The 23977-nt window shown below is 41.1% G+C and overlaps 1 protein-coding gene across 1 annotated transcript in view; it reads left to right on the top strand.

Moving 5' to 3' along the window:
• Positions 1–23977, top strand: part of LOC133767827 (ADP-ribose glycohydrolase MACROD2-like) — an 874013-nt gene that overhangs the window by 500230 nt on the left and 349806 nt on the right. The window lies entirely within an intron of this gene.

Here is a 23977-nt window from a genome sequence, read left to right as displayed (position 1 = left end):
ATGTTGTGTTAATTAAATTTAACACATTGATTAAGTGAGTCTGGATTCTGTGGTAGGTACTGAGAATAGGATGATGGATAAGGCACAGTTTCTTCTATCCATTAATTCAAATTTAACAGGGAAAACAGGCACAGTGGAGGGATTGCTGGGTTGTGAACTGGTGAATAAAAATGGAACTTCTGTACTCTTATATTTCTGAAGCTAGTTCCTACCTCAAGTTCCCTTTATGTGATGGCAAAGCAAAGCACAAAATCTAATCAAGCACAAGATTTTCCAAGTCACTTCAGGCTTAAATGAAGTCTCTTCAAATTTTCTTCTCTTAATCTTCTCGCTGAGACTCCACTCGAAGGAACAGCTACTACTTAATATTAATGTGTCTTCAGCAACTTCTATAAAACATTTGTGCCTCTGTGTCCCACCTATGGTGTGGATTTGACAGTAATATCTATCTCAGAAAATTCCAATGAGAATTAAGTACGGTTTATATGTAAAGCACTCAGTGCCAACAATACAGTGAGCATGTGACATGTATTACTAGCTCCTGCTGCTTCTCCTACTACTGCTATCTTCATAATTAACAACATCACATCATCACTGTAAGGCCCAAAATTAAAGAGGCATACACCCTGCCATGGAGTATCTGGACCCCTGACATTGACTTTCCATATGGACGTTAACTGGTCTTTGGTCATTATCATGTATTCCCATTGACATCTGCTGAGGTTTCTGCAATGCCAAGCTCTGAGTCTCCCTCCTAAAGAAAAGGCAAAGACTCAACAGGTCAGCTGATATTCCCTGGGATCACAATAGCCTTGAGATAGAGGAGTAGTTAGAGCTCCTAGGTTTTCAAGTTTCAACCTATTAGATTCTGCTCCTCTCCAATTACCTCAAACTCATCACGGGATTTAATGCCCCCACTCCACAAAATGATGACCAGAGGGTAGCCATGGGGGTAGAAGGTTGAGGGAGCAGGATGGCAGGAGCCACAATGGGTTCCTTTCCTCTCCTCTTCAGTTCTTCTTCAGTTTTGTCAAGTTTGGAAAAGCTGGTTGGTTGTCCACTGTTTGTTCACTTCGGTTTTTGAGACCCAAGACCCTTTTTTCTTGACTTAACTCTCTCTATCTCTCTGGAATTTCAAAAGTCAATTTATGGGGCTGGTGTTGTGGCATAGCAGGTAAAGCCACTGCCTATGAAGCCAGCATCCCATATGGGTGCCAGTTTGTATCCTGGCTGCTTCCCTTCCTATCCAGCTCCCTGCTAATGACCTGAGAAAAGCATCAGAAATGACCCAAGTGTCTGAGACCCTGCTACCCATGTGGGAGACCCAGATGAAGCTCTGACTCCTGACTTTGGCCTGGCCCAGCCCTGGCCATTGCTGCCATCTGGTTGCTACCATCTGGAGAGTAAAGCAGCAATGGAAGATTCTCTCTCTCTCTGTAACTCTGACTTTCAAGTAAATAATCCTTAGAATAAAATTCAATTTAGAAATTTGAGCAAGAATTTTCTACTATTTGCTTTCTGTTCTAATATAACTACCGTGACCATTTCTGAAGGCCTCGATCATTACCACTGTTTTATTTAAAAGTTAAAAAAAATTATTGAAAAGGAACACAACTAAGAGTAAATGTAAAATTGTTTTCTTGCTGCATAGCCATGTGAGCATCTAGCTGCTGTAAGAGATCTGGGAGGTACCAAAAAAAAAAAAAAACAAACAAACAAACAAACAAAAAAAAAAAACTGAGACAGAAGCCTTCACTCTAGCATGAAGATCTGAGTTAAGTCTTGAAGGAACCTTGAACCTTGTGGTATGGATAGGCAGGGTTATCAGGGAGGGAATACTTGAGCAAAAGCATAGCTGGTAACATGCTTTGAGTTGCTCAGGTGTGTTTAGAGTGTGCATTTCCAAGGCGCTGGATTGGTTTCAATATGTGAAGAATCTTGAATGCGATCCTGTATTCCTCCAAATATAAGTGAAGTAGAAAATGCCTCATGTATGGGAAATAATAAAAATGCCCTTTACACTATTTTGATGCTCACAATATGCAGAAATTTTCTGAAATTGAATTTGACCCACATCTGCTAAAATAAATTGCCTTTTCTTTCTCAATGGATTCTATTGTATGTGAAAGTAAAGAAAAAAGGGGGTAATGGAATGAGTTTTTTCATAAACAAAAAAGGGGCCTCTTTGATCACGGAAATATGAAAAATATAATGAGAAAACCTAATAATAATTAATACTGTTTTTTAGTGAACTGGTCATACAAACCACTGACAATTCCATGTGATGAGTTGTTAAGAATGACACAAACCAGGAGGAAAAGAAAGCTAGGCATCAGAAGCAATGGGTGGCAGGCCTATTAATGGCTGATGTGTACAGTGATCTGCCCTCAAGGAGACCCAACAGGCCAGTGCACTGCAGTGGCTTTCAATGTGGTAAGTCTGGGCTTCAGCAGAAGTCAGCTTGTGAAGAGCCCTGGCAGCTCTGCCAAGAGTTGGATCACTTGAAATGGACCTGCCCTGGAGTCGAAGGATGCCCAGGTCAGAGCCACAGATCTTATTGGCTCTAAGCTGAAAAGCCCTTCACTCAGCCCAACTTCCAAAGTGACCACTGCAGCTGAGGGGATGGTCAAGTAGGGTCAGCAACATTGCAGGCAGAACTGTAAATTTCTTGTTAGAGATGCCCCCTGCCTTTACCAGGCCAGCTCTCCTCCCAGCCCAGCCAAGTCATGAAAGTCAACAGAGTGCCTTCCCCTAGGAGGTTCACACCTCCCTTAGGATGTACCCCATGTGAAGAGATAGATAGGTCTGAGCCTCTTAACTTACAAGGCCTAAAGCCCAACAGATTATTATCAAGCCCCTTCTATCAGGTTCTATTTGCCTCTCAATCAGAAAACTTAATTGTAGCTTAGACAGCACCTTTCTTAGCTCCTCTAATAATGACTCTGTCCTTTGTTCTAGGCCCTGTCTAGTGCACTTGGGCCTCATTCCTTTGTAATCATAACCTCTACTCTACCACCAATGGCTCTACTCCCAACCTGTGTGTACTGATGGTCCTCTTCCCCACTTAATGCTGTATAATTGTTCAAACCTGGTAAATGCCACTCTTAGGATCATTGGTTACTATCCTCACTCTGTCTTTTATGACCTTGTCTAAATATGAGCAGAGTCAGCAAACTTGGAAGGCTTCCATAGCCTTGGCAACTCATGACGAGAGCCTAGGGTGGTTACTGGCGCCATAAACTAGAGTGTCAATTTGTTGGGTCAACAACAGGAGTCACTGTGCACTTGCTCCTCATGTGGGATCTCTGTCCTTAATATGCTGTACATTGTGATTTAATGCTATAACTAGTACTCAAACAGTATGTTTCACTTTGTGTTTCTATGTGGGTGCAAACTGTTGCAATCTTTATACTGAATTGATCTTCTGTATATAAAGAGAATTGAAAATGAATCTTGATGTGAATGGAAGAGGAGAGGGGGCGGGAGAGGGGAGGGTTGTGGGTGGGAGGGAAGTTATGGGAGGGGGAAGCCATTGTAATCCATAAGCTGTACACTGGAAATTTATATTCATTAAATAAAAGTTAAAAAATTAGAAAAAAAATGACATATATTTATCCTCACTTCACATATGCCAGTCTTTGTATCAGATAGCAGGGGGACATTGTTCAAGAAGTAAATTAGACCTTGCTACTTGAGCCTTAGCTCCTACACTATAGGCTCCCACAATAAATGCAGACAAACATTAAATATGGTAACAGGTTGTGATGAAATTGGTGGGGTAAACAAATCAGCATTGTGATAGAAGAAAAACACAAGAACTTCATTTAGGCCAGGTAATCAGCAAGGATGTCTAGAGGAAAGGGAATATTTAAAGTACAAGCTGTGCACAAGGAGTTGGTCCCATGATGAATCAGGGAGAAACATTCCAGCAGAGGTAACATTAGTAAAAGTTTCCTGAGGTGGAGATAGCCCTGGAAATTCAAGGACTGTATGGAAGCCTGCATTGCCAGCCCCACCTGAAAAGCAGCATTCTGGAAGGACACTGTAGAGGTAGGCAAGGAGCAGACTCAGGGGCCTTAGGTGGAATATAGTTGGGAGAAGTGGGAGACACTGCCCCCTCTAAGCACATTCTCCACAAGTGGAATTTCTAGTGGTTGATGACTGTGAAGAAAAGATGTTGGAGGAAGCACTGTGAGATCCACAGCATTGCCATCAGAGGTCAATCTGTGGGGCCTGCAGAGCAAATGCTTCCTCTGTGGCAAACACCTCCATTCCAAACAAAGCCTTCTATGCAACATCACTCCCAGCATCACCACCACCGTAGCCCAGCTGTGAGAATCAGCTAGAGCCTGTCCATCAAACTATGGTAAGGAAAGCCTCTGGCTTTGAGTGAAGTGGAAAGTCACCGAATGATTTTAAACAGAGGAGTGAATACCAGGTTTACATTTTTAAAAGATCTCTGTGTGTCCTCTGTAGGGAGAATGGTTTAGGGAGTGTGGAGAAAGGATATAAGCATGGCAGCCTAGTAAGGAGGCATTGCAGTAGCACAGGTGAGGCAGGTGGTTGTTGAGAGCAGGCTATGAATAAATAGTTGTAATAAGTAGCACACACAGTGGGGATGGATTGTTCAGGTAGTAGAAACAGATTTTGCAGGTGGATTGAGAGTGAAGAAGGACAAAAGGAATGAAGAAACCAAACATTATTCTTAGGAGTTTGAGTTTACAAACAGAATGTACTCGCCATAATTTTAATAGGATATGGCTCCTAACTTCATGCAGACATCTAAATTGCAAAGTCATATATTGATGGCGCTGAGTGTGGAAATGTGATTCAATTATGGTTTTCAGGAGGTACATTTAGTAAGAAGTCCTTATGTCTTTGCGGGGCGGGGGGGATGTGTGTGATCTCAGCAGGTTTTTTTTTTAACTTTTATTTAATAAATATAAATTTCCAGTGTACAGCTTATGGATTACAATGGCTTCCCCCTCCCATAACTTCCCTCCCACTCGCAACCCTCCCCTCTCCCGCTCCCTCTCCCCTTCAATTTGCATCAAGATTCATTTTCAATTCTCTTTATATAAAGAAGATCAATTTTGTATAAAGATTTCAACAGTTTGCACCCATATAGAAACACAAAGTGAAACATACTGTTTGAGTACTAGTTATAGCATTAAATCACAATGTACAGCACATTAAGGACAGAGATCCCACATGAGGAGCAAGTGCACAGTGGCTCCTGTTGTTGACCCAACAAATTGACACTCTAGTTTATGGCGCCAGTAACCACCCTAGGCTCTCGTCATGAGTTGCCAAGGCTATGGAAGCCTTCCAAGTTTGCTGACTCTGCTCATATTTAGACAAGGTCATAAAAGACAGAGTGAGGATAGTAACCAATGATCCTAAGAGTGGCATTTACCAGGTTTGAACAATTATACAGCATTAAGTGGGGAAGAGGACCATCAGTACACACAGGTTGGGAGTAGAGCCATTGGTGGTAGAGTAGAGGTTATGATTACAAAGGAATGAGGCCCAAGTGCACTAGACAGGGTCTAGAACAAAGGACAGAGTCATTATTAGAGGAGCTAAGAAAGGTGCTGTCTAAGCTACAATTAAGTTTTCTGATTGAGAGGCAAATAGAACCTGATAGAAGGGGCTTGATAATAATCTGTTGGGCTTTAGGCCTTGTAAGTTAAGAGGCTCAGACCTATCTATCTCTTCACATGGGGTACATCCTAAGGGAGGTGTGAACCTCCTAGGGGAAGGCACTCTGTTGACTTTCATGACTTGGCTGGGCTGGGAGGAGAGCTGGCCTGGTAAAGGCAGGGGGCATCTCTAACAAGAAATTTACAGTTCTGCCTGCAATGTTGCTGACCCTACTTGACCATCCCCTCAGCTGCAGTGGTCACTTTGGAAGTTGGGCTGAGTGAAGGGCTTTTCAGCTTAGAGCCAATAAGATCTGTGGCTCTGACCTGGGCATCCTTCGACTCCAGGGCAGGTCCATTTCAAGTGATCCAACTCTTGGCAGAGCTGCCAGGGCTCTTCACAAGCTGACTTCTGCTGAAGCCCAGGCTTACCACATTGAAAGCCACTGCAGTGGACTGGCCTGTTGGGTCTCCTTGAGGGCAGATCACTGTACACATCAGCCATTAATAGACCTGCCACCCATTGCTTCTGATGCCTAGCTTTCTTTTCCTCCTGGTTTGTGTTAAAGCAGACCAGAGGATACAAGTCAAGGGAGTGCCCAAGTCCCATCTCTAATCTTCGGTGGCCTGAACTACAAGTCTATAGTCACAGGCATGTTCTGTAGTAGTTTTTCTAAGGTAGACAATGCCCATGAAGAAAATTATATTCTCACTTTAAAACTTTCTTTCCCTTTGGTCTGAAAGGGAGGTTTTTTCTACTTACTGTATACTTCGCTGATGGCGAAGTGAATCTAGCTATGAGATTATTATTTAAGTTCTTATTTTGGCTGTGCTATTGCAGAAAAATGTTAGCCATCTCTTTTATAAGGTCTAAAGATTAAATTGTGTGTCCTACAGATTCCTTCATAATAGAATTAGTTTCCAACCTTGAAGAGAATAGAGAGATGAAAGAACAAGTTGGGCTTAGAATAGAGAAATGAGGGAGCAAGTCCTAGATCGCTTGCTGACAATAGCAATATCACATGAATACTTAGCAAACCGTTTCAACCATTAGATAACAACTTAAGAAAACATTTACCAGAAGGTCCAATGCCTTCTATAAACTTTAAGAATCATGTATTTGAAAACACCTCTTAAATATCTAACATGGTGTAGTTTGTTTAACCAGTAAACTTAAGCACAACCATATAAAATGTTTTTAGTTTATTTCTACCAACACGTTTAAAACATATGATACACAGATTCAGGTCACACAAATTAAAATGTATCTTTGATTGATTTTAGCAGCTTAAATTTATGGACAATCTTATCTATAAGCCATTTAAAATAAAACTCTTAATAAAATTTCCCCGTGTGGACATACAATATGTACACACATATAACATAGCATAATAGACCAATATAGCAATTTTAATAATAGCTTTTAAAATCTTTAACTCTTTTTGTAGATTGCCAATTGATTTGAATTGCTTTTTGTTTTTAGTAACCTCAGTTAACCATACTTTCTCTCAGTTGGTACTGTTAATACATTATTGGCTTCATCTGTTTACAGAGCCATCCCAAAGTTCTGAATACAATAGAAGTGGCTGGAAAAAGTCCATAGGAACCTATAGGAGGACAGCTAAACACAGAACCAACAACACTTTAGTTTTATGAGCAGCAATCATATATAACTGTGGATGACAAAAGACTTTAAGTTGCCATGTTTAAAATTATAAACTCATCAACCAAAAAGAGGCACTTGCTTACTTCACAGTATTTTTGAAAGCACCTGTAGGATTTTACAAGTATTTAACCCTTTAGGCCTCTGGGGCTTTCTCATTAAGATAACTATCATATGTAGTAACACAAGATCATTAGACTTTTTAATTCTCAAACATTTGTATTAATAGCATTTTCCATTATAGAAACTTAAAGTTTGGTACCACATCACATCTTGACAGTCCTTCTAATATAATCCAAATAGCCTGATTAGTTGGTGTCTCTATAAGATGAGAGACATAGGTCCTTCGATTTTTTCAGTTGGGCCCAAACTGGAAAAACCAAAGTCCAGGATTTACTGGAAATTTTAGAGACCAGATTGTTTGAAACTTTGATTTTTTGAATGCCTGTCAAGAATGCCAAGAAGGCTCAAAATCTAAAATATCTGGTTGAAATAAGATTCCTTAAAATCATGACATAACATAGACCAAATCTGATCATTGTTACAAGGTGATTATTCAAATCTTTGAAAAAAGCACATATTTAAATAACCCATAGCTCTTAATAAAAATTCAACTGTTTTTGAACAATTAGAATTTAACAGACATCAAGAGAACATAATAGATTACTTTAACACATTGCTTTAACAGAGCATCAGATTTTAATTCTATGTCAAAGAGAAATTGAGCTTCCTGTGATCTTTTGCTGTGAGGTTTCCTTCCTTTACCATCTTTCCTATTGGTGACCATGTTTCTGTGTTTCTGTGTGTAACACATCTTTAAGCATCTTTTGCAGGGCAGGACGAGTGGCAACAAATTCTTTCAATTTCTGTTTGCTATGAAAAGTCTTTCTTTCACCTTCATTCACAAATGAGAGCTTTGCAGGATATAATATTCTGGGCTGGCAGTTTTTCTCTCTTAGTACCTGGGCTATGTCTCGCCATTCCCTTCTAGCTTGTAGGGTTTCTGATGAGAAGTCTGCTGTGAGTCTAATTGGAGATCCTCTAAGAGTAATCTGACGTTTCTCTCTTGCACATTTTAGGATCTTTTCTTTATGTTTCACTGTGGTGAGTTTGATTACAACATGTCGTGGTGAGGATCTCTTTTGGTCATGTTTATTAGGGGTTCTATAAGCTTCCTGTACCAAGATGCCTCTGTCCTTCTCCAAACCTGGGAAATTTTCTGCTAGTATGTCACTGAAAATGCCTTCTAATCCTTTCTCCCTCTCCATGCCTTCAGGAACTCCTAGAACCCGAATGTTGGGTTTTTTAATAGTATCCTGTAGATTCCCGACAATATTTTTTATATTTCTAATTTCCTCTTCTTTTCTTTGGTTTGCCTGTTTCCTTTCCTGTTCTCTGTCTTCTAAGTTTGATATTCTCTCTTCTGCTTCGCCCATTCTGTTTTTAAGGCTCTCTAATGTGTTTGTCATTTGATCTATTGAATTCTTCATTTCATTATGATTTCTCATCACTATCACAGTTTCTTGTTCTACTAGTTGTTTCATTTCATTTTGATTCCTCCTTAATATTTCATTTTCACGAGAGAGATTTTCTATCTTGTCCATTAAGGATTTCTGTAGTTCAAGAATTTGTTTTTGAGAACTTCTTAATGTTCTTATCAATTTTTTGAGATCTGCTTCTTGCATTTCTTCAATCTCATCATCTTCATAATCTTGAATTGGGGTGTCTTTTGCATTTGGGGGCGTCATAGTGTCTTCCTTGTTCTTGTTACCTCAGTTTTTGCGTTTGTTGTTTGGCATGTTGGAGATATTTGGTTTCTTCACTATGGTGTTTTTTCTTGTTACACTATGGATCTATATTAAGTGGACTGTCTGCTTTCGGTGGAGCCTTAGAGTCTTGAGATGGGTGTGGCCTGAGAGCTGTGTTTGGTTCCTCAGGGTTGAGGGTGTGTCAAAGATGACCCTCCCAGGTTAGGTGTGGTAAATCTCTCTTTCTTTCTTTCTTTTTTTGATTCAAAAGGGAAGTAATTCTGCACAGCTGAACGTAATTGGAGGTAGTTAGCAGGCAAATGATATACCCACAGGAGCCACAGATTGGAAGCTCTTTCCCAAGGACCACACAGGGAATCTGTGCTGCCCTCAGTGTGGGCTCCAATTCTCCTGCAGTCTCCCACTGGGTTGTCAAGTTAGATGCTAATCTCCTGTTATTTCACCCCTCCCCCCAGAGTCAGGTTTTTCTGCTAGGCTCAGGGCTGGTGCAGACCTGAGGTCGCCCTGCTTATGACGTAGGTCCAAAATGGCGCCTGCTCTTTGTCTTGCTCGCCTTTGAGAGGTGAGCGGAGAGAGAGAAACTCGTGTCTGTATCGGTCACTTTTTTTTTTCCTCTCTCTCTTCTAGTTAGCCTGGTGAACTTTTCCCCACGGAGTTTCAAGCCTCGTTCCCTCTAGTCTCCTCTTTCCACTTGCCCGTTGTTGTCTTGGGCTATTGAGGTTCGGCTCACCTCGCATTCCAGTGCTGGTGTGTTGAGTCTGCTGCTGGTGTCCCGAACTTGGGCTCCCACGCTCTCCACGCAGGTCCACTGTGAATCACTAGTTCCAGAAGAGTTTCCTCTGCTGTTTCTTCCCCTACTCTTCCTTGACCCTTCAGTATCTCCACTTTTATTAACCTGTCTCTCCCCTGGACTAATAGTGTGCTCCCTTCCTATTTCGCCATCTTGCCACTCTCCTCGATATTTACATTTGTCTCAGCAGGGGGTTTTCATGAGAGGTTTGGTTAAAAGACCTGAGTGGGGTCTGGCCACTCTCTCGATTCCTGGATAATTGTGTGCCTCCTCCTCCACACACACTTGGTCTTGCCATGTGTTGCTCTACAACACCTCTGGTCTCTGCCAGCAAGAACACCCTCTCTAGATGTCCATCCACTGGGCTCATCTGGTCTTGGACTATGAACCTCCTGAACTATGAGCCAAAATAAATATGATAGAACTCTATCATAAGTAGCTTGTCCTATGCACTCTTTTGTACAATAAAAAAACTTATTAATATAGTAGTGTACTAGAATGATTTACTAAGATAAAGATGAGGAAGAAAAAAGATAAAAGTCCATCTTGGCCACACCAGGTATGGGATAGGTCTAAGATGGCTTGGGTAGGGACCAAATTGGTATATGAAGACAAGATGTGGGAACTATCTTAGAGATCTGGAAGTCAAGAGACAAAACTGGGCTGGTAAAATATATTTGAAAGACATGGATGTATGGATTATATTTAATGCCAATGGCTGAATAAAAGTTTATAGAGAATACTTTCTTTTTTAATAATAACATATTACTGTGGATGTTTGAACACCATGAACTCAGTTCTTTCTTCAGCTTAAGGCACCTGTGTACTAGAAGGATGTTCTGTAATAGTTAATTAAGCAACTTCGGTCTATACTTTTTGGGAACTGAGAATCTAAAATAGTCCAGGTTATGCAATTGAGATTCCATCTCCCCTTTTTTTCTTCAAGCCTTAATAATAACTCATGCTAGTATTAGAATCTGCAGGGAACTTTTTGTTTGTTACCTCATTTTTTCTTTTTTGCCCTTACAACAATCCTTGAAATCGGAGAGATTGTTTATAGCTTCTCGTTTCATGGACTGAGTAACTCTTTAAGAAGCTATTTTTATTCCTACTTTTAGCATGTGATAATGTGGGCCCCAAAAATGCTAATCTGACTTCTCAGGTCAGGGTCACAAAAGTAGTGAATAAGATGAGTTGTGAGAAACTTCTTCGATTCCAAAGACCAAAGGGTTAAGTTTTAAATGAATCTTTCCTGGATATATCAACTTTTCCAAAGAAATAGAGTGGCAATTGAGAGAAAGAGCACTAGGTTTCTATAGGAATTGGGACAAATACCTGATCTCTTGCTAACTGGGTAACCTTAGAAACAATATAACCATCATAACCTTGATTTCTCATGCTTCAGAATGGGGTGCTAATATTTCTCAAATTATTAAAAGTCATACATCCATGCATTTACCTATATTTTCACTCAAATTCCAAGCATTCAGTCATCCTCCAAAAATACATAGAGTGAGCTCCAACTTTGTGCCAAGTGTCATTTTAGGTACTGGGAATGCATCCATGCAGGGAAAAAAAATGTAAGTGCTGCACTTGTTGGACCTGTGTCATTTGCAGGAGCCAGTCAGTGACTAATCAACAAATTAGTACAGACTGGAGAATTACATGGTGACCATAGCTATGAGGAAAATGCAGCAGTGTTGAATATCCTGAGAAGTTAAGGAGAGGCCTCTCTGAGCAGGGACTTAGACAAGTATTAAATGAGATTATGCACAAAATGTGTTTAGCAACGTGCTTGACACCCACTACCAAGCCATGCAATCCTGGACAAAGGAGAGATGAAAAGCAGACAGCAGAAGTCCAGGGCTACTTGTTCATCGCCCCACCCAGAGTAAGCCTCGGCTTATGGGGTTCTTTCATCCCGCTGGCTAAATTATAAGATAGTCTCTGGCTGCTTTATACTGTGTCATTGAATGTCAGATGAATCCAACTGCTCTCTTTCTGAATCCGTTCTCACCAAACACCTTCTAATCATGAATTCACCTCTCATATAGACCTGCCCACCTGGAGAGAACATTCCGATCTTCTAGGCTTCAAGTACTCAGCCTCACTTCTTAGTTATTTCTCATTATAGGTTCATATAGAGATTCTCTAATTATAATTTGGTTTCCCGTGTAGCTTGACCACATGGAGCGAATATGCTGATCAGAGGAACTTTGATTATTCCAGTCCTTGTGACAGCTCTTGCTCATTATAAGTTAAGGAACTCTCATTCTGACTGAACACATTCACTTCCTGAATTTAGATAATGCCAGCGCCTGGCACATAGTAGGTACTCAATGAATGTCTACTGATTGATGAGTTGAGACTTCTCCAAGCCCCATGGCAAAATCAGAATTCCAGTGATTAATTCACCAGGGGATGAAGAATGCTACGCTGCTATGCATCCTAGGAGCTAGCCTTCCTGTCACCAATGTTTCTATATCAACAATAGCTTTGAACTTCTTCAACCTGTTCTGAGTCCCAGAGGGAGAATTGAAAGGGGTAATAAGAGAAAAGGACTCTATCTCTCTAGCTGCTGGGAAAATTCAAGAGCAGAAGTCTCAAATGCATTATATTCCTGGGAGCAATGCTTCCTCTCACCTCTGGAGAACTGGAAAGGCATAGGAAAGGAGGTAAGGGGAGGTGTGGGGTGGTGAGACTCACTTGGTTCCTGCTGCTGGTGAGGGAGCACCGGCCCCTGCATCATAATGACAATAGTAATAGTAATAGGATTCACTTATTATTCAGCAGACACTGCATTTCATACTTGATGCCTATCATTTCACTTAATTTTCTCACCCTGCAGGTCATTGCATATATCAGCTGGAAACCTCTCTTCTCTTTGATTCAAACCCACATTTTCCAGAAATGTTTAATGAGGATTTCTGGCTTTTTGGCTAAACAAACATCGTGCATGAAACCATTGGTTTCTCTGTGAAATGGAGTCCAGTAGTTTTCTCTTATCTCTCTGAGCTTCACGCCAAGAAATATCGTCTTCTGCGAGTGTCCTGCTGTTTGCCACCTGCTGATTCATTCCTTCCATGGTTCAGTTTATAGAACCATTCATGAGGATGGGACCTGACGGTTGACAGCTGATGGAAATTTCCATTTTTCCATTTTCCCATTTCAGTCTTTTCTCACCCTTACTGCTGGCTGCTCACTCTAGGAAGCTGAGCAAAATCAGAATCCCTCAACTCCATCCAGTCATCAGTAACTATAGACAACTGAATAGATGTAACTGAGATGCCATTGTTAAACTTAAGATACTATCACTGTTTTCATTCCTACCAGATCATGTTGGTGTGATTGCTTCCTCCAGCAAGTCCCAAACCCACAATATTATTTATGAGGCAGATTTATTTATTTAAAGATGAGTAGTGCCAGCGCCGTGGCTTCACAGGCTAATCCTCCGCCTTGCGGCGCCGGCACACCGGGTTCTAGTCCCAGTCGGGGCGCCGGATTCTGTCCCGGTTGCCCCTCTTCCAGGCCAGCTCTCTGCTGTGGCCAGGGAGTGCAGTGGAGGATGGCCCAAGTTCTTGGGCCCTGCACCCCATGGGAGACCAGGATAAGCACCTGGCTCCTGGCTTCGGATCAGCACGGTGCTCCGGCCGCAGCGCGCCTACCGCAGCGGCCATTGGAGGGTGAACCAACGGCAAAAAGGAAGACCTTTCTCTCTGTCTCCCTCTACTGTCCACTCTGCCTGTCAAAAAAAAAAATTAAAAAAAAAAAAAAGATGAGTAGTTTTTTTTCTTAAGTCTCTCAGTACTTACGTGCTACTTTGGTCAAGTTGATTAATCAAGTTATTTTTTTTTCCTGGAAAAAAAAAGGCAACTTCATGAGATTTGTAGCTTTTAAAATCCTTTAGGTGGTGCAGTGTCTGCAATTTGTGGTATGCTTTGCGGGATGCCATGGGATAAATAATCATACCCAAAGCTAGACTTAGAACAACCAAACCTATGATTATATGGCATCCCTTTGTCTAGGGCCATACCACCCTGAACGCGCCCGATCTTGTCTGATTATATGGCATCCCAAGTATTATCTGATATATGATTATACTTGAGGCAAAACATAACACCTAGGGGGACATAAGTCATTCATTAATTCACAGGTAAGCATTACTCAGCATCTACAAAGATGCTTTTTAACCAGCATTCATCAGATTCATCCAGGCTCTATTAAATCACACATGACTGGGCCCCATTAAGCTTTTTTTCTATTTAAAGATTTATTTATTTATTTGAGAGGCAGTGTGTTATACAGAGAGAGGGAGACACACACACACACACACACACAGAGCAAGAGAGAGAGCAAATGAGAGAGAGAGGTCTTCATTCCACTGATTCACTCCCCAAATGGCTGCAACAGATGGAGCTGGGTCAGTCTGAAGCCAGGAACCAGGAGCTTCTTCCAGGTCTCCCATATGGTGTAATGGCCCAAGGACTTGGGCATCTTTTCTTGCTTTCCCAGGTCACTAGTGGAGAGTGGGTTGAAAGTGGAGTGGCCAGGATATGAACTGGCATCCATATGGCATGCCAGCATGTAGGCAAAGGCTTAACTTACAATACCACAATGCTGGCCTCTCCATTTCAGCTTTTTAACAAATTTGACTAATCAGAAAACACACCTTGAAAATGACTGCCAAGCTTTGGCAGACAATAGCCCCTGGACCATTCCTATCTGCATAAGCTAAGTTTTATTGGAGTTCTACACACTCATTTACTTGTATCTTGTCCATAGCTACTATTGGGCTACAACAGCAGAGTTGAACAGTTGCAATAGGAATTATGGCTACAGAACCTAAAATAATGTCTAACCCTTGTATTCTAGGTTATCAGGATAAAATTGTACAAAAGTTTGACATAGGCATATCCCCGTGGGGTTTACATTCTAACATAGCACTGAAAACGTGGTGAGATTTAAAGACAAAGTATAAGACAGTCTTAATTGAGGGATTCTACCTTCAACAATTCAACAGCCTAGTTATGATATCTTTATTTCTTTTAAAGATCTTGTTTCCCTACATATTTTTTTTTAAATCTTCATTTATTTTTATTGACTTGAAAGACAATGAGAGAGAATATGAGAGAGGCCAGTCCTAATCAAAATGAGAGAGAACAACATGGGAATGTGACTAGCAGGAGCTCAGCATTACAGGAGCCCCATCTTGGAGCCTGGATACCCCAAAGGATTAACCCTCTCCCCCTCTAGGTAGAACCTTTGTCTTCACGATTTTCTGTCTATCTGGAATGACCTCTTTTGTTTTTTTTCTGTTTCCTGAACCTAACCATCATCTCTTACTGCTCATCTTGTCCCCATCATCTTTTTGATACTTTCTCTGAATCTTTTAAACAGAAGAAAATTGTATCCTCCTTTGTTATCCTATGGCCTCATAATCAATGTCACACATTTTACATTTTAACCATTATCCATAGTAGGAAATAATTCCTACTTGCAGATGAAGCAATCCAAATGGCTCAGTTCTACCTAAGCAAAGAAATACTTTAATACTACTATAAAAATCTGCAGAGACTTGAAAAAAGGCCCTCAATTAGAGATTGAATGGTATTATAGTCTTTCACATACTATGAGTAATATTAGCGAGGTGTAATTGATATATTTAAGAGACTAATGACTGCCAGGGCACCACTCCTTAAACCAAATCATGTAAGGATCTAATTAAATGCAGACTGAGATTCAGTAGGTAAAGGGTGGGCCTGTGATTTTCCTTTCTAACAGTCTCTCAGGTGAGGCTTGTGTTGTTGGCACACAGAACACCTTTGAGCTGCAAAGGTTTAGAAGATGAGCATGAAATGCAATAAACATTGCAAAAAGATTTTTAAAAAGTAGTGAAAAAAAATGTGGCTGTGTTTGATCCCTAAAAATTTTTTTAAGATTTTTTTATTTATTTCTTTGAGAGGCAGAGTTATAGACAGAAATGGTGAGACAGAGGGAAAGGTCTTCCATCCGCTGGTTCACTCCCCAAAATGTTGCAACACGCAGAGATGGGGTGATCCTAAGCAGGCAGCCAGGAGCTTCTTCTGGGTCTCCCATGTAGGTGCAGGGGCCCAACTTCTTGTGCCATCTTCTGCGGCTTTTTCCAGTCCATAGAAGAAAGCTGGGTCAGAAGAGAAGTAGCCGGGACATGAACTGGTACCCATATAGGATGATAGAATCACAGATGGAGGTTTAGCCTACTATGGCACAGCACCAGCCCCTTACTCCCTAGAATTGAAAGGCATAAGCAATTAGAATCATCAGTTGTCTATGTGTCTATATATACTTTTATAATGTTGTTCATTATATTTATGTCTTACTTCCCTAGTCTTGATTACAGATTATTTTAGATTGTGAATGTTTGTGTCACCCATAGAATTGAAATATAGTCCCTTTTCCTATTCAATAAATATATACTGCTTGAGTACTCTGCTACTAATTTCCAGCCAGTCCTTGAATTCCAATCATTACTTCCCGAGATTTTCTCTTCCCAATATATTTCCATTTTAATTATAAGGACCTTGAAACATCTTTCTATGATAAATATGAATTTGTTTTGTTCATTATATGCTATTATACTATCATGCTATTATATATTATACTATTATTGTACATAACTAAAATTTAGTAGTTTTAACTTCTAGGCAAATTAACATGAGCAAATTGAAATTTTTAAAAAAGGATTCTCAGATCACAGGCTGGAACAATTAAACCAGAATCTTTGAGGATGAGCCCAGGTCTCCATATATTTTGAAACTCCCTGGATAATTCTGATATAAATTGAAAGCTGAGGACCACCAGTTTAATTCATATCCCACTAGATTTTACAGTAGAATGATTATACTTTTTAATTACTATGCCAAAATGCATATTTTACAATACATAATTTGGAGATATCAATGGAGAGCAGTAGAGAAATGCAAAAAATACTTCATATTTTTTCCTACAGGATGTACTTGCTTCAATTTATGAATAAGTATAGATAAACTATAGTAATTTTTGTAATTCTACAGCAATCTAACTTTTCCTTAAATCAGCATGGTTTCTTAATTACACAGACATGTTGATTTATGTGTGTTTTCTTTAGCAAACGTGTCAGTTCATTTTGCCAAATTATTCTAGCCATTTTATAAACATGAAGACATCTCGCAATATTTTGTATCTGTTAGTTAAAGTCAGTCTTAGTTCTAAATAAGAGATTGTTGCATGCCTACCTCATAAATGCTCACATCATGAAAAGCATTTCTATTTCACTTAGGAATGTTTTAGCTCAGAGTAAATAATGGCACTTCTCTTGCTTACACGATTTCTGAAACTGCAAAAGACAGAATAAAACAGCCTAGAACAGTTGATAGAAACCTAAACATAGAGTCAGAACACCTGCCATTTTCTTGAAGCTTTGTCTCGTACTAGCTGTGTGATCTTTGGCAAGTCTTTTAACTTGTGTTGGTCTCCAATATTCATTTGTGAGAGGAAGGAGTTGAAAAAGAAAGCATATAAAATTCTTGTTGCTAGAAAGGGATGGAGTGAGGACTAAGGTCCTTTGAGTGCCTTGGGTTTACACGCTGTGTGAACTGATTTAAAATAATTCTTATGGAACTCAAAAATTGAATGACTCTATAGTATAGGAGAATTTTTTCAAGTGGTCAGGAAAAAAGTCACTAGATTCTTAAATTTTGCCCATGAAAAATCAGATAACAAAATAAATTGATTGCTGTGACTTTGATTCTCTCACAGAAAGGAAATATATCATTAATTTCAACCACTTTGAATTACAGATGAGAACGCTGGGGCCTGCACTAGCTCACATGACCTGCTGTCCTTTTATGCCAACCAAAAAAGGTCTTTATCACCATCATAGTTCAACACTTCCTTCTGCATTGAGAAGGTAGTGGAGGCTAGCGTTGTGGCGAAGCAGGTTCAGCCCAGCTCAGCACTTCTGAGCCAGCTTCCTACTAATGTGCATGGGAAGGTAGCAGAGGATGGCCCAAGTACCTCGGCCCCTGCCACCCAACCACATGGAAGACCTGGATGGTGCTCTTGGCTCCTTGCTTCTGTCTGGCCCTGCCCTGGCCATCGAAGCCATTTGAGAACTAGACCATTGGATGGAGGATCTCCCTATCTCTCCTTCTTTCTCTGTGATTCTGCCTTTCCAAAAAAAATGCATAAATCTTTTTTTAAAAGGTTTGAAAAGTGAGGAGGAAGTGAATCTAAGACTTAGGCTCCTTTAAAAATCCCTGGCCTATCAGAAAGCTTTTTCACAACTGGCCTTGGCTGTGGTACCCTTGGATAGTGAATTACACAGTAACACAGCATTGTCATGCATATACATGCACACATATGACCATACACAGGAAAGTATACATAAGACTTGTACCGTGCACTCACTTAATCCTGAGTATAGAAATTGGCTGTAAGGACCGAAAATAATCATTTTCAAAGTACTACCCAGAAATCAATCAGTTAACTTAGGAACATTTTACCAGAGATGATGAAGTTACATGCCCAGAAGGTATGCAGCTAGTGTCTTCTTCACTGTGTTCATTATTAGGTAGTCCACAAAAATCCACAATTCATTATTATGGCTTGGTTGTAGGCTAGGCACTTTCCAGGCACTGGGAACATAATGATGAACAAGACTGACCATGTTTCATCTGGTAGCCAGAGAAAGAAACCAAAATGTGCTTACACACTTCACAACAAAGAAGGCAAGGTCACATTTGGTATTTGCAAAGGTGGTGAGGAAGATGGGAACAGGGAATGTAGGGTAAAGACTGTGGGGCTGGGTAGTCAGGCCGTTTGGAGCTGTTCTCTTACAGGTGGTAACATTTGACTTGAGATTTGAGTGTTGAGAGGGAAAATGTGTTTCAAGTAGAGAGAGCCAAGAATGCACTGGTCCTGACAGGGCGATGTAGGGAGAGGGCTGGTACTAGCAGCAGGCCTTTGAAATAGTTCTTTCACTCATGCACAAATTCATTCATTTATTCTTTTTTCCATGAAAATATAGACTGAAGACCATCACGTGTCATGCACTACTCCAGGCATAGTCCGCTGGCCTGGTGAAGTTGATGTCTTGGTAGGGGACACAGACAATAAGTAATGCCCATGATAATAAGCAAATTTTATGAAGACAGGCACAATAGAAGGAAAACAAAGTCAGGAGATGAGGAGTAGGATTATGGGGACAGGGAGATCAAGGACAGCCTCACAGAGAAGGTGCCACAGTAGCCAGGTGAAGGCCGTGATGGGACTGGCCTTGCAGATCTCTGAGAAGGGGCATTCTGGCAGTTGGAGCAGAAGCTCAAAGACAGGCTGGAGAAACAGCCAGGATGTGGCTGAAGCAGAGTGAGTGAGAAGAGCGGGACTCCAGAGAGGTGGTGGGAACCACCTTACATTCAGTGAGGCCAGGCTGTTGGCTCTTTCTCGGAGAAGGGAGAAGTCAGCATTAGAATGCTTTGCTATGATCTCATGATTTGCATCAGAAAGAAATGAGGGACTTCCTGCAGATAGGAAAAGCACCTGTAGTAAGACCCAGGCATGGAGTCCCCATTCCCAGAGTCAGGCCTCAGTGGTCCTGTGGGTGGTGATGAAATAATGTCGGAGTTTGTAAACTCAAGGGGCTTCCATAGCCTGGCAGCTCATGACAAGAGCCTTGGGTGATTACTGATGTCATACATAAGAGTGTGTCAATTGTTAAATGAACAACAGGAGTCACTGTGCACTTGCTTCACATGTAGGACCTCTGTCCTTAATGTGTTGTACTATGAGAATTAACAGTAAAACTAATACTCAAACAGTACTTCACACTTTGTGTGTCTGTGTGGGTGCAAACTGTTGAAATATTTACTTAGTATAGAGTTGATTTCTCTATATAAAGATAATTAAAAATGAATCCTAATGAAGAATGAGATGGGATGGGAGAGGGAGTAGGAGGTGGGTCGGGAGTGGGGGAGGGAGGGTGGTTATGGGGGGAAGAACCACTATAATATATTTATATTTATTAAATAAAGCTTTCCAAAAAAAAGAAAGAAAGGGAAAGGCAGGCTGGCTCTTATAGGTGCCTGTTCTTTAAGGTGCAAATAGCATTGTTAACCATTGTTATGTTGAGAAAATATTTTTATTATCCTTAAATCTAGGAGCCCTTTTGCCTTCCTAAAATGACAATAACAAGCTATTTCCCAGAATTAAAATATAAATACCAAGCCCATATAAACAGAAGAGTACCTGAAGCAGTTCATAAAACCTTCAATTTCAGTAGTAGTAATTTAATCAGAGAAACTATCTACAGCATTTTTGCTGTCTCCATTAAGCATGCTATATGGTCTCTGAGAACTCCGAATATCTGCATCCAAAAGGGAAGTTATGTCTCCTTTTATCTCTAACAGATGTAGGCATCAAATGTTTATGGGCGTGAAAAAGCCTCTCCATTAAAGGAAACCCTGTCAAGTAGCAGGATTTTCTTTTATTGTGTTATTTTACACGCAAAACATTTCTTTTGAAATCACCCAGACCACATCAACAAGAAAGCAGCAATGCACTGCTTTCATAACACACGTTCACCCAGCACTGCTGTTTTTGGCTGAATTTGTCCCCAAGTGATCTCTGGGTTACAGGTTTCTAAGCAGCCTTCAGCTTTGACCTCCTGGGGGTCTCAAGGACAGTGATGCATTGTTCCCTGGAGACCACTGCGGGTGGGAGGGAGGACTCCAGCTTCAGCTAACACACAAGCAAAGTTTTCTTTTCCTGAAGTTTTTTTTTTAAACAGAATTAAATTGTATTGGAAATAACAAGGAGAAAAAAATAATTCACTCATATTTTATTGTTTTAATATCTTGTGCTTGTATCCCCAGTGATTCATGTTTCCTAATCCTTTGTCCCTCTGTCTCCTGTTCTCCAAGTCTATCAGAGGTGTTGAAGGAAGGTGACCAGTAAAGAGGTTTTCCAGGGACAGTAGGGGGAGGGCGGTGAGTGGGAGGTGAGATGAGTGAAGGTTTATTTTCCCATTGATCTCTTACTTTGCTTTAGACAGCAGGGGACACTGGGTTGCATGCTTCTGGTCAGTTACAGCAAGGAGAGACGATTCCGAGCCATCTTTTCCTCGTGATGGATTAGAAAATGAAAAGTGAGGGAGGCGCCGTGTGCAGATGGAAGGATCTCACTGTCAGTGACACACTTCTCAGTATATGAAGTTCTGTCTGGCTGTGAGATCAGTGTCTTTGATTCTCTCTTCTGTGAGAGCCCTTCAGGATAAGGTGATTGCCTATAGAGCACAGTGAGCCTGCGGTGGCTAGCCCTGGCCTCAGGCAATGGAATGCGCTTTTCCTTGTACTACAGGCCATCTTTGTGCGCTTGTAGTTCTCAGAATATTTATTCCTGGGTGCTGGTATATACTACGTACCATGGCAAACACTTTTCGATCCGCTTCTGACAACTGGCTTGAATCAGTGTGTGCTTCAGAATATTGTCATCCTTTCTTGAGGTTTCTTAGGCAGAGACCATGACGTTTCTGATTTTTCTGGATGCTTGTGTGTTACTGATGAAAAGAAGAGTGACTGTGAGTGGGTGGGCACCTGACAACATTTTCTAAATCTTACTAGCATTTTCTCCCCCTGGGGCCGCCAGGCTTTCAAGCATCTTATTTGAATGTTTCTTCATCTCTTAAAATGTGTGGTAAAGAAACTGTTGCTTCTTTCACTGATCCTTGGTTACTCAAAAAAAAAAAAAAAAAAAAAGAGGGCAAAGCAAACATTGTATTCCAGAGAGTACCCCAGCCCCTTTCCTTGGTGATACCTAATTTAAAGTGATCTGACGATCAGAATGAGGCTTCTAATACTTGTTCTTATTTAAAGACACAGAACAGGCATATTTTAACTTTTTCCAAAATTACTAGAGAGTACATATTTTTTAGCCTTTTTGGATACGTGGTATTTGTTACATCTGCTTGACTCTGTTGCACTATAATAGCAGTTGTGTTCAAATGTTAAAAAAAAAATTGGCTGTGTTCCAATAAAACTTTATTCACAAAAACACACAATGAACTAGAGTGGTCCTAAAGCCACTATTTTGCTGACCCTTGACTTTGAAGATGACTCTTGGAACTTTTTTTTTTATTTGACAGGTAGAGTTATAGACACAGAGAGAGAGAGAGAGAGAAGGCTTCCTTCTGTTGGTTCACTCCCCAAATGGCCGCCTCGGCCAGCGCTGTGCAGATCCTAAGCCAGAAGCCACGTGCTTCCTCCTGGTCTCCCATGGGGGTGCAGGGCCCCAAGCACTCGGGCCATCCTCCACTGCACTCCAGGGCCACAGCAGAGAGCTGGACTGGAAAAGGATCAACCGGGACTAGAACCCTGCGCCCATATGGGATGCTAGCGCCGCAGGCAGAGCATTAACTTAGTGAGCCACGGTGCCGGCCCCCAGTGACTCCTGGAACTTTAGGCAAAACTGGATTCCTTCTGCTTTCAGTTGGTGGTGATGTTACGGAGACCTCAACGTCATCCTACCAACAGCAGCCCAGTGATTTCTGCTGTTGTAAATATGCATTTTGCTTCTCACAGTGTTTGACTTATCATTAAGAGCCTTGCACTATCCGTCAGTCCTGTTTCAGAGGATATGGCTTCAACCCTTCCAGTTTCATATCTTCCCTGGGATACATTGTCGGTTTTGTAAAAGGCTGATATCAGAATTTGGCCCCTAGAATATATACGAAATGTGGCCCCTTAAAGTTCCCCAGAAGTCCCATCTTGGGTGCCACATATGTTATTGGAATTCAGGGTGCCATATTATATCACCATATGCTTATTAATAAATCCCCAATATTAATAAGCCCAAGTGGGTTCTTGACAAATATTTAGAGAAGAATTCTAAATACAAGGCAGCATGGTATATTTTAAGCTTTTATTTAGTCCGAAAGATGCATAGGAGAGTGAGAGCTCTATCTACAAGCGAGGGGTAAATCAGGGTTTATACCGAGTACCAGGAACCAGTCATTTGGAAGAGCATCTAGGCCAAGAAGCATGGGGCAGGTGGCTACAGCCAGCCCCCTACAGGCAAGAGGCCAGGGCGAAGAGAAAGGAGGAAAGGGTGGACACACCTATCCCAGGCTTTTAATCCACTCTCAAAGGGGAGTGGCTAATTAGCCTGATTGGCGGTGGGCACTCAGATGTGGCCAGGTAGGGCGTGAGGTCACACAGGGGCATGGCGAAGGCGTGGTCTTCCAGCTCACAAACCCAATCAATTTTAACCTGTATGCCTGCCTACTTCAAGGCCAGCAACCAATCTCTGAAGAAAAGGGGAAAGCCACTAAACAGCATCCAGACGACAGGTGTTCAGAATGTATGGTGCTGACCACCAGGCTCATGGTAGCGAGCGACGCAGACCTCAGTTAAGAATTTTCAAACATATCCATTTCTTAAAGTTACAAAGACCAACAACAGATCCAGGGGTGCTCTGATCAGCTGCCCCCCACCCCACCCCGTGCTCTTAGAAAATGGTTAATGGTCCATACTTTTTGAACCCTTGGAATGAGAATCTAGCCTGGTCAGGGGTAGGTTACAGGAGACTAGAGACTGGAAAGACCTCATCTAAGCAACATAAGAAGGCAAACAGAGGAGTAAATGGCAACAGTGAAAGACTCATAGTCCATGAATTCCGAGCGACAAGAAGAAAAGCTGAAGGTTATTAAGATTAGGAAGGTGATGAAGTTGTAATGCAGAGCTAGGAGCCAGGTGCTAGTAAAAACCATGCATGCGCAGACACGCTCATGAGGTACAAATAAAAGGACAAGAAGTAATTATGGTAGGTTATAACCACGTGCCACTAAAGCATTCTAGTGGCCTTAATGAGCATATTCAACTACACATAGTAGAAACAAAAGAGCAAACAAACAAACAAAACCAGCCAACACAAGCTAGCTGGTCTGACTGCTGTGTTTGGCAAGTGCTAAACAGAAATAAGAGTTGGCTTAAGAAGATCTGCAAGAGTTTTCTTCCCTCCCCTTTTGTCTTGAATAGAGAGATTCATTGCAAATGAATTTTTTTGTTGTTCCATCCAAAAGCCCTTAGCTTCTGCCCCCTAC

Source organism: Lepus europaeus, chromosome 10 (genome assembly GCF_033115175.1).
Source record: "Lepus europaeus isolate LE1 chromosome 10, mLepTim1.pri, whole genome shotgun sequence".
In the NCBI taxonomy this organism is placed as follows: domain Eukaryota; kingdom Metazoa; phylum Chordata; class Mammalia; order Lagomorpha; family Leporidae; genus Lepus; species Lepus europaeus.
This window is presented reverse-complemented; position numbering and strand designations above follow the sequence as displayed.